The following is a 12,204-nucleotide window of genomic DNA, read 5'->3' on the forward strand; positions in this document are numbered from 1 at the left end:
AATAGACCAAATGATACAAATAAGAATGTTCAGTTCATTTCAGTTGCTCAGTCAGGTCCAGCTGTTTGTGACTGCCGCACACCAGCCTTCCCTGTCCATTACCAACTCCCGGAGCTTGCTCAAACTCATGTCCATTGAATTGGTGGTGCCATCCAACCATCTCATCCTCTGTTGTCCCCTTCTCCTCCCACCTTCATTCTTTCCCAGCAACAGAGTCTTTTCCAATGAGTCAGTTCTTCACATCAGGTGGCCAAAGTATTGGAGTTTCAGCCTCAGCATCAGTCCTTCCAATGAATATTCAGGACTGATTTCCTCTAGGATGGACTGGTTGGATGTCCTTGCAGTCCAAGGGACTCTCAAGAGTCTTTTCCAACACCACAGTTCAAAAGCATCAATTCTTTAGCGCTCAGCTTTCTTTATAGTCCAACTCTCACATCCATACAGAACTACTGGGTAAACCATAGTTTTGACTAGACAGACCTTTGTTGGCAAAGTAACATCTCTGTTTTTTAATATGCTGTTTAGGTTGATCATAGCTTTTCTTCCAAGGAGCAAGCTTCTTTTAATTTCATGGCTGCAGTCACCATCTGCAGTGATTTTGGAACCCCCCAAAATAAAGTCTACCACTGTTTCCATTGTTTCCCCTTCTATTTGCCATGAAGTGATAGGACCGGATCCCATGATCTTAGTTTTCTGAATGTTGAGTTTTAAGCCAACTTTTTCACTCTCTCTCTCACTTTCATCAAGAGGCTCTTCAGTTCTTCTTCGCTTTCTGCCATAAGGATGGTGTCATCTGCATATCTGAGGTTATTGATATTTCTCCCGGCAATCTCGATTCCAGCTTGTGCTTCATCCAGCCTGATATTTTGCATGATTGTACTCTGCATAACAGTTAAATAAGCAGGGTGACAATATGCAGCCTTGATGTACTCCTTTCTTGATTTGGAACCAGTCTGTTGTTCCATGTTCAGTTCTAACTGTTGCTTCTTGACCTGCATACAGACTTCTCAGGAGGCAGGTAAGGTGGTCTGGTATTTCCATCTCTTGATGAGTTTTCCACAGTTTGTTATGATATACACACACAAAATTGGAGAATAGATACATAAATCATGGTTAGTCATATGATGGGCTATAGCGGTTGACTCTGAAGAACATCCCAGGCAGAGGGCCCAGTATGTACAAAGAGATGGAGTTTTGACGAGGCTTGGTGTTTTGAGGGGGGGCAACCTAGTGTGGCAGGAGGATTGCAAGAGCCAGGGAGGAGGCTTGTAGGGAGAGAGATTGGAAGGTTTCTTGGCCCATTTTGTAAAAGGCACTGTGGTAGCCGTTAATGTTATTAGCCACATATTTCAGATTCTCTCCCTCTGGCCACTTGGTAAGATTTTACTCCTGGCCCTTTGTGGTTGAGTGGGACCATGTTTCCGTGTTTTGTTCCAGTCGGTGGGTTGTAACAGGAAGCCATGTGTGTCACTTCTAGGCAATGCATTTAACTGTTATCAATTCAGTTCAGTCTCTTAGTTGTGGCCAACTCTTGGCGACCCCATGAACCGCAGCATGCCAGGCCTCCCTGTCCATCACCAACTCCTGGAGTCCACCCAAACCCATGTCCGTTGAGCTGGTGATACCATCCAACCATCTCATCCTCTGTCGTTAACTGCTATAGTGAGAACTTTGAAGGAGTTCTCTCTTCCTCTCTTGCAGTTGATACTGTTTGGGAGGTGGCTGCTCCATTAGCCTGGCCCCTAGGAAGACCAGAGATCTCTTGAGGTTGGACATATATAGTGTGAGAAATAAACTTTGTAGTTTTAGGTTGCTAGTTACTACTGAAGCATGTTTTTATCTATTTTGGTTGATACAGACCTTGATTACAATGTCAATTGTATTTGTTCATTAATTCATTCAACACACTGAGCTTCTGCTCTACACTAACCACTATTCAAAATGCTGGAACAAATACAGTCTCTTCTTTTGGAAACTTTCATCCTACTGGGGAGTATAGAAGACATGCAAATTCATAGATAAGGTAATTACAGATTGCAGTAAGAGCTGTAAAGGAAATAAACAGGCTAGTGACTGTTACATTCCTTTACAATGTAAAGGAATCATGGAGGGGAGTGGAGATGGACATCAAGAGGGGTTGCTTCGTTTGAACTGAGACCCAAGGATGAGAGGGAGCTGTCATGCCAAGAGCCACAGGAATAATGTTCCAGGGAAAAGCCTTCAGGAAAGGGCCTGCTGGGTCTGAGTCACAGAAAGTAGATCTTTGTGTCTGTAGGAATGTAGGGGAGGGAGAGGAAGGCAGGGACAGTATGTTGCAAATAAATTGCACATGGCCTGCTTGGTGTGTTGAAAGGTCACTGTCTTTGCTTTGTTGTAGGCAAGGGCAAAGTTGCTAGGGAACTCTTGACCAAAATGCTGTCTATGGCCAGGGTTAGGGTTACAATGATAACTGCTTGCTTGAATTGTCTCAGAACAGGAGGTCCCAATAAGGAGCTTGGTGCTACCACTGGAAGACTAACCAGTAGAATTCAGGAGGGGCCAAAAGGAGGGAGAAGATGACCAATCTCCCAGAATCCTTGTTGCCAGAATCCATCTTTGCTGAGAGTTGTGCACACTACTAGGAAGGACCCCGAGTCAGACTATGGGCCAAGTAAGATGATTGGTCAGAGACAACCTGGAAACTAACCCCATCACCATAAAACCTGAGACTGAGCCAGGTGGCAGAGCAGTTCTCTTGGGTTCCATTACTCTGCTGCTTTCCGCCGGGGCTCCCCTTTCCAATAAAGTCTCTAGCTTTGTCAGCATGTATGTCTCCTTGGATAAAAGTCTAGTCTTGAGCCCTAGAAGGGGTCCCCCTTCCTGGAACAAAGCTAAGGAGTTACATTAGTAGGGTGATGATACTGGCTTGAGAATGTTGATAATAAAAGTGGAGGCAAGGGTAGATATTTGATATGTATGAAGTAGAATCCACAGAATTTGTTAGTGGATTGAAAATGAGGAATGGTAGGCTGAATAATTGCCCTCAAAGATATCCAGTCTTAAAAAAAAAAAAAGATATCCAGTCTTAATCCCTGGAACCTATAGATGTTACTTTACATAGCAAAAGGAACTTTGCAAGTGTGGTTAAGGTAATGAATCTTGAAGATGAGATTATTCTGGGTTATGTGGATGGGCACTGAATGTAATCACAGGTGTTTTTATTTATCTATTCAGAAGATGGAGGCAGAGAGAGATTTTGCTGTGAAGAAGAAGGCAAAGTGGAGACTGAAGAAGGATGCTCCACTGCTGGCTTGAGGAATGCAGCTTTAGAGGCTGGAAAAGGCAAGGGAATGGATCCTCTTCTAATTGCTCTGGAGGAGCATGGTCCAGCTGACACTTTGATTTTGGCTCAGTGAATCTGACTTCAGTATTCTCACCTCAAGAATTCTGAGAGAATACATGTATGTTATTTTTTTTATTGTGGCAAATTTTACATAATTTAAAATTTATCAATTTAACTATTCATTAAGTTTACAAACCAGTAGCATTAAATACATTCACAGTGTTGTAAAACATCACCACTATCTTTGGCTTAAAAACCTTCATCATCTCAATAAAAACTCTGAACCCATTAAATAATAACTCCTCATTCCCCCCCTCTCCCCTACTCCTGGTAACCTCTATTCTACTTTTTGTCTCTGTATTTGTCTATTCTAGATACTTTCAGTAAGTGGAATCATACAATATTTGTCCTTCTATTCTGGCTTATTTCACTAAAGCATAACGTCTTCAAGGTCCATCATGTTGTAACATATATCAAAATTTCATTCCTTTTAAAAAAAAATTCATTCCTTTTTATAGCTGAATATTACATGTGTTGTTTCAAATCAGTGCTGCTAAGTCACTTCAGTCGTGTCCAACCCTCAGCGACCTCATGGACTACAGCCTTCCAGGCTCCTCCATCCATGGGATTCTCCAGGCAAGAGTACTGGATCGGGTTGCTATTGCCTTCTTAAATCACTGAGGTTGTGGCAATTTGTTATAGTACCTGTAGGAAACTGATACATGAGGGAGAGAAAAGAAGGTATTAAGGATGACCCGCAGGTGGTGCTAGTGGTAAAGGACCTGTCTGCAAATGTAGGAGATGTAAGAGACGTGGGTTCTATCCCTGGGTTGGGAAGATCCCCTGGAGAAGGGCATGGCAACCCACTCCAGTATTTTTGCCTAGAGAATCCCCTGGACAGAGGAGCCTGGAGGGCTACAGTCCATAGGGTCACACAGAGTCAGACACGACTGAAGCGACTTAGCACCCATGCAGGCTTTTGGCTTGAGGACTGAATGGATTGAGATGCCATTTACTGGGAAAGAGAAGACTCAGAGAACAACAGATTCAGGGTAGGAAAATCACAGGCTCTGTTTGGGCCATACTGTTTGAGGTATCTGCTGGACTTCCAGAGCTGTTAAGGAGATAAGCAGACATCTGACTATGGAATTCTGAGGGGAGGGCAGAACGGGAGAGCTACACTCTGGAGGTGTCACCACATAGAGATGGTGCTTAAAGCCAGTAGCCTGGTCGAGGCTTCCCAGGGAATGTGTGCAGAGAGGAAAGGAGGGGACTCAGTTACCAGCACGTGAAGGTGGAGGCAACCTAGCTGGCTGAGAAGGATCAGCAAGGGAGGGGAAGAAAACTCAAGAAAGTTTTGTATTATCAGAGTTTTGGTGAGGAGGGCATGACCCATCAGGCTTGGAGAGACCAAATAAAGGGAGGACATGACCTGGGTGAGAGCAGAGTTTGAGGTGGGGAGCAAGGGGCAGAAGCCAGAGAGGAAAAAATTAAGGTACAAGAAAGAAGGTTTTAGCCTTCTTAATGCTTGGAAGAAATTTTGCTGTGAGAAGGAGCAGAAAAATGGGGTAAGGTGGAATTCAAAACTTTTTAAAGTTGGAAATATTGTTGTAGTTTTCAATGGCTGCCTAGCAAGTACCCTATAAATAGTGGCTTTAAGCAATAACCCTTATATTCTATTCCATGATTACTGTGGGCCAGGAATTTGGTCAGAGATTGGCTGGATGATTCTTTTGCTCCAGTTTGTATTAACTGGAGTCATTGTTAGTATTCAGCTGTTGAAGAGGTTGGTTTTGAGGGTTCAAGATGGCTTCACTCACAGGTCTGGCATCTGGTGGATATGGGCTTCACTTGCCTGTCATCTGGAGTGCCTGCTTGTGGCCTCTCTAGTATGATGGCCTCAGAGCTCCAAGAGGGAGTGTCCCATGACAAGATAGAAGCTACCTGGACTTTTATGACTAATGTTTAGGAGTCAAAGACTATCACTTTGGCTGTACTCTGTTGATCAATCTAGCCAGAAGCCCAACCAGATTAAGGGTTGGGACATAGTTCCTGCCCTTTGGTGGAAGGACAGTCAGAGAATTTGCAGCTATGTTTTAAATCCCCACAGATCAGAACATGTTTGCAGGCTGGGTGAGAGTGCACCATGAAATAGGGAGAGGTGAATGATGTGAAAGAGAGAAGAGCAAACTTTAGGAATCAAGTCCTTCGCAGGTCACAAGGGGACAATACTCAAAGGCTCGAGACTGAGCACTGTTCTCACCAGGAAAGGAGGGAAGAAGAACGTGGTGAGGAAGGATCTGGAGTGAAAAGATGAGACTGCTCCCCTCTGATGACTTCACTGTGCCCAGTAATGTATAGGTCATTACATTACAAATCACGAGCTAAGGGTAGGTGCTGAGGATTGAGAAAAAAGAAGCTGTACAGCACAGTGATTTCAGAAAGTGGGAACATTAGGTATTTGTTTGAAAAGCAGATTTTAACAGTGCTGCCTTTCTATTATTGCCAAAAGGAATATAGATAATACTCTTTGTGACCCCACGGACTGTGGCCCACCAGCCTCTTCTTTTTTGGGGGGGGAGGGGGGGAGTCAAGTCATTTATTTGTCTTTTACATGAAAACAAAATTGAGGGAGGGCGAACAAGAGGGGAACTAGCTGGCTGCTCAGATTTTTCTGTAGTCAGAATGGGGCAGCCGGCCTTGAGACAGGATAGAATCTTCCAGACAAGAATACTATGCCATTTCCTACTCTCGGGGCTCTTCCTGACCCAGGGATTGAACCTGTGTCTCTTGCATTTGGCAGGCAGATTCCTTACCACTGCACTATCTGGGAAGCCCTATGTATCTGATGATCAATCCTGAGTAATATATTAATAACAAAACCATTTTACTGGTGATTATTAATTATGTCAAGTACTTATGTAAACTAGGGGAGATACACTAAATTCTAGGAAGTTGATGACCAATTCTTGTTCACCACATTCCTTTCGATGGGAGGCATTTGCTGTTTCTGTTTTATTGCTTGGGGGAATTAGGATTAATTTCATAAATTAAGCCTGAGGAAGAACCCAAGATTAGAACTCTGAGATCATTTCTTTTTTTAGGAGTATGGAGAAAATGAAAAATACCTGCCTGTTTTATTTAAGAGGATGTTTGGATCACCAACTCCTGAGTGTAATTAAAAAAAAAAATCTGGCAAGAGTTTGTCTTGAGTGAGGTTACTTGGTAGGTGGTGTCCTTTTGTAAATGATGCTTTCATAGTTGAAAACATTTGTATTTCTTGTTGTGGAATTGCTTTTAGAAGGACTATGATATGCACAGAAAACAATCAATAGAATTACTTTTATTTACTAGCGCATTCACAAAAATATTTTATCAAAATCTCATAACTCACCTTATTTAGTTTTAGATATTTCCAAAAGCTGAATTCCCATGAAAACAATGAAGATTCATCCAGTCAGGATATCCCAAATAAGGTGAATGAGGCTTTGCTAAGAATTTCCAAAGGGGAGTTTTGACAATGCACCATTGCAAAGATCCGCATGTACTTCATAGAATTACATCGTACCAGGAGTGATTGAGATATTAGATCACCCAAACCAAACTCGTTGTCTGTGTCCACTGATTATTATCTATGCCTTCTCTGCCTCCAGTATTCTTTATATTTATTAATCAACTGGGTTTCCATCCCCCCAACTAGCAAAGTTAGTTTTACAACCCTATTTTAAAAACATTTCTTTCTTTATTTGGTTGCACTGGGTCTTAGTTATGGTACGCGAGGCCTTGTTAGTTGCACATGTGAACTCTTAGTTGTGGCAGGTGGGATCTAGTTTCCTGACCAGGGATCATGCCCTGGCTCCCTGTATTGGCAATGCAAACTCTTGGCCACTGGACCATTAGGGAAGTCCCAGAATGCTGATTTTGAATTGAGTTCATGGTTACTTTGAATAAAGACCAAATATTTCAATCTCCCTGGTAGCTAATTGAAGCTGTATGACATAATGCCTGAAGCTAAAGCAGCCACCAAAGAGATGACACCAAAGTCACACCATGAGATGGCAGAGGAAAAGGTTAAAAGGATGTGGGTCTCTGACATGTACATACATAATGCCTTTTTGGTCTGGGCTTGCTTTGAGAGTTTTAGGTGGAAGAGAAAAAACTTCTTGCTTGTTTATGAGTCACTATTATTTTGGGTTTTCTGTCACTTGTAGCTTAACAATTCTAACTGAAATATGTAAAAATTGTGTGTGTGTGTAATTTAACTACATTGGTTGAATTATTATTGACTGAACCCTAGCAAGGCTTGAAAACTCTCGGCCCAGTGGCTGCATCATGTTCTCAGATACATGGGACACATATTCACGTATTTTAAAGATATGTGCATGGGTGAGCTTCATGAAGCCCTGTGGTTTCACATGTATGGCTGTGACCATGCACATTGTCTGCCCCTGAACGTACTTGCATTTACAGCCCCTTATCCTGGAGTATTGTTTCCCAGTGACTCAGTGGTAAAGAATCTGCCTGCCAATGTAGGAGACACAGGTTTGATCCTTGGATCAGGAAGATCCCCTGGAGAAGGAAATGACAATCCCCTCCAGTATTTTTGCCTGTGAAATCCCATGAACAGAGGAGCCTGGTGGGCTACAGTCCATGGAGTTGCAAAGTCAGAGATGACTTGGTGACTAAATAACAACAACAACATCCTAGAGTGGACTCAGCTGGGTTATAAACAGTTGATTATTCAACAGCTTCTTGCAGAGTGTTTGACTGCCCATTTGTTCTCCTGATGTCTACTGGTTTCAAAGAACCATCTGTAAAGGGAGGCAAAGGTTAGAATAAAAACATTTCACTCAGCCTCTGAAAGTGGCGCTCAGTCCCTGAGGAAGGGTCACCTCTCCCTGGTGGAATTGGCAACAATCATTTACATGCAATGGCAGGAGCTGGGCCAACCCTGTATAGGGGTGGGAGTGGGAGTGGGTAGGGTTGTCTCCGGTCACTGTTGGGTGTTTGCGCTATTTGGAAGAAGGCACAATTCTTTCCCCTCCTAAATTCCGCCTCTGTCCCATTTGCAGTCAAATGTCATATTGAACAAGTAGGTCAGCAGTTAGGTCTAAGATTTTAGAAAGAAATTTTCTTCATTTTGTTGTTGGAAATCTGATGTGATATAATTGGGAGGAAAAAATGTCTATGGAGTTTTGTAGGTCTGACCTAATATGTTCTGGGAAAAATCACCTCAGGGGTATATTATTACGTATAAAGACAGTCTAGGGCTCTCTGCTCACAAGGACTTGCCGTTCACGTGGGAATATCAAGAGCTGTACTCAAGTCAGAGGTCTGGGTTCACATCCTCACTTTCCACATTTTAGCTGGTGACCTTGATTAGTTGCTTGACCTCTCTGTACACAGTTATGGTGAGTGCTGGAGTCTTCTCAGCCCTGTCAGAGAGCCAGGTGTTTGAATCTCTTCCCAACTCTGATGTCATCTTGGGTCATGTTGGCTGTGGTAGGCATCTTTAAACCAGGGAAACTGGCAAATTGGGGCTCCCTCCTGCCCATGGAGTTATTAAAAATTTACCAGGTCTCCCTGTACTTTTCCAAATCTGATAATACCTATCAGGGGCTGATAATACCTATCTCAGCCAGAGGATGAATGGAATGACCTTGTGGGAAGCACAAGTGATAGCCCCTAATACGTGTTAGTTTCCTAGTTCTTTTAGCCATGGATCGTTAGCAATGTTACTGTTGAGACTGCTCTTTGGGGAGGCAGAAGCTGACTTCACTGGCTCTAAGGTGGCTGAACCATTTAACCTCTCAGTATTCCTTTGGCCCCTGGGGCATATTTGACTGCCACAGCAGCTTGTCATCCTACCCTGAAATTTGAGTTATATGACAATAGGTCCTGACACAGATAATGAGGTTGTGTTGGCAGAATGATGACAGAGTTTTGAGAGAAAGGCAAAGATATGGTAGAAAGGCCTGGAGTGTTACAATGGAGTTGGGGATGCACCCTGACCTGACTGAGGAGGTGGGGGAATGGACAATAATCACTGAAACCTGGGATATAAGGGGCTACAAGAAACCACCCAGTCTTAAACCCTTGCTTTTCAGCTGAGGAGACAGATACTCTTAGATCAAGGCTTGATCTTCCTCTACCGTTGTTTTTCCGATTTCCTTTTTGACCAGGCTGTTGCTTTTAGCTTTTGATTATGGTAAAAAAATGATCAAATTCAGACTCTGTAAGAGAATTTTGTAAATAGGATCAGAAAAGCAAACAGGGAAACATCTTAAAATAGGAATATAAACTGGTGCTGCCACTGTGGAAAATAGTATGGAGGTTCCTAAAAAAAAATGATAAATAGTATAAATAGAATTACCACATGATCAAGCAATTCCACTTGTGGGTATTTATCTGAAGGAAATGAAAACCACTATCTAGAAGAGGTAAGTGTACCTTCATGTTCACTGTAGCATCATTCACAATAGGTAAGATGTGGAAACAATTCAAGTGTCCACTGACAGATGAATGGATAGATCTACACAGTGGAATATTAGTCATAAAAGAAGGAAATGCTGCTATCTGTAACAACATGGATGGACCTGGATGGTTTTATGGCAAGTGAGATAAGTCAGACAGAAAAAGATTTTAATAAATACTGTATAATCATATTTATATGTGGAATCTAGAAAAACTGAACCCCTAGAAACAGAACAAATTGGTGGTTTCCAGAGGTGGGGAGTGGAGAATGGAAGAAATAGGTGAAGATAGGGGGGAAAAAAAGGAAAAAAAAGAAAATGTCTTAAAAGATGAAGCATTATGTTCCATTGTGTGGCCCAGGTGATTATCTGGGGAACCTGTTCTCACAGTGGATGACAGGAGTGCAAAAGGGCAGTCAAACTGTACAAGCGCATGAGGGCCTCTGCTCACATCAATCACTAACATCCGATTGTTCAAAGGAAGTCAAGTGGCCAAATCCACACAATGGGCCAAGAGGTATGTACTACCAACACCTGGGAGGGGGGGAAGTATCCAAATTATTACACAAACTTCTTTGAAAATAAGCATATAAATATTTTATAACTGAATGTTCTCATTAAAAATAATAATGTTGGAACTTCCCTCGTGGTCCAGTGGTTAAGTCTCTGTGTTCCCAAGGCAGGGGCTGAGGGTTCAATCCCTGGTTGGGGAACTAAGATCCCATATGCCACACAGCATGACCTAAAAATAAAGATTTAAAAATATGAAAAAAAATAACGTTTCATCTTTGAATTGCATTTGATAGTTTTTTCATTAACATTTATTTCTTTGGCTGCACCAGATCTTAGTTGTGGCCTGTGGGATCTTTAGTTGCCACATGTGGGATCTAGTTCCCTGACCAGGGATTGAACTCCGGCCTTCTGAGTTGGGAGTACAGAATCTTAGCCACTGTACTACCAGGGAAATCTCTGTGTTTTATAGTTTTTGAAACATCTTTGCAGTCATTCTGTCATATATTCTTTCCAGTAACCCAGTGATTCGGTGGGGAAAGCAGCACCCCCATTTTTAAAGATGTGAAAATTCTGGCTGCATTATTTTCCTAGAACTGCCATAAAATTTTACCTTAGGCCAGGTGGCTTCAAATAGAAATTTGTTCTTTTGCAGTTCTGGAATCTAAACGTCTAAAATTAAGATGTCAGCTGGACCGTGATCTCTCTGAAGGGTCTTGGGAATAGTGTGTTCTTGCTCTTGTGGTTGCCAGCAGTCCTTGACCTGCAGTTGCACGTGTGCGTGCGTGGTAAGTTGCTTCAGTCACGTCCAACTCTATGCGACCCTATGGACTGCCAGGCTCCTCTGTCCATGGGAGTCTCCAGGGAAGAATATTGAAGTGGGTTGTCATTCCCAACCCAGGGATCAAACCTGCGTCTCTTCCGTCTCCTACACTGGCAAGTGGCTTCTTTACCACTAGTGCCACCTGGGGAGTCCTGGCTTGCAGCTACACCACTCTAGTCTCTGCCTCAGTCATCACAGGGCCTTCTTTCTCCCTGTCTCTGCCTGTCTCTTCTCTTCTTATAAAGCCCCCAGTCATACTGGATCTAGGGGCCACCCTAATTTAGTACACCTCATCCTAACCTGATTACATCTTCAAAGGCTTTATTTCCAATTAAGGTTACATTCACTGGTTCTGGGTAAACATGAAGTTTGGGGGGAAAACTAGTCAACCCATACACTGGCAAGCAGGTTTTATGGTATTTGTGTTCACAATTCCTCAGTGTTTAATGTCCTCTCAGCCAAATCCATGCCATGTGTCTTAGGCCAGAGCTTCTCAGACTTTGCTGTGTACACATATCACTTGAAGGTCTTGTTAAAATTCAGGAGGTCAGGGTGGGCCTTGGAGCTGGGACAAGGATGAGACAAGGAGGCCCTGGTGGTGAGGACCTCCCTAAATGTGCCCCGGGTGACTTGCTTGCTTCACCCTGTTTCCGGCCCTGTGGATCTGGCATCTCTAACTAGTGCTGTGGATCCAACAATACACTTTCACCAGTATTCTTGCCTGGAGAATCCCCGTGGGCAGAGTTGTCTGGCAGGCTACAGTACATGGGGTTGCACAGTTGGACACAACTGAAGTGACTTAGCACTTATGCACGCAAGCTGCAGTGTATGTGGGTTTAGTGCTCAGCATCTGACCCTCAATAGCAAACAGTGTGCTTTTCCATTTTGAAGCTGAGTGTGTGGGCTAAGTCCTAGAAGAGAAACACTGGTTCTGCTGTGTTTTTAATGCTGGGTCATGTGAACTGACCTGGCTGCTAATACTGATTTTTTTGGAACATTGCAGGTATCTGAGCCCCTTTGTAAGCCCCTCCATCAGACCTCCATCCCTGAGCCTCACCCGTTCCTGGAAGACCTCA

This window comes from Bos indicus, chromosome 13 (genome assembly GCF_029378745.1).
Source record: "Bos indicus isolate NIAB-ARS_2022 breed Sahiwal x Tharparkar chromosome 13, NIAB-ARS_B.indTharparkar_mat_pri_1.0, whole genome shotgun sequence".
In the NCBI taxonomy this organism is placed as follows: domain Eukaryota; kingdom Metazoa; phylum Chordata; class Mammalia; order Artiodactyla; family Bovidae; genus Bos; species Bos indicus.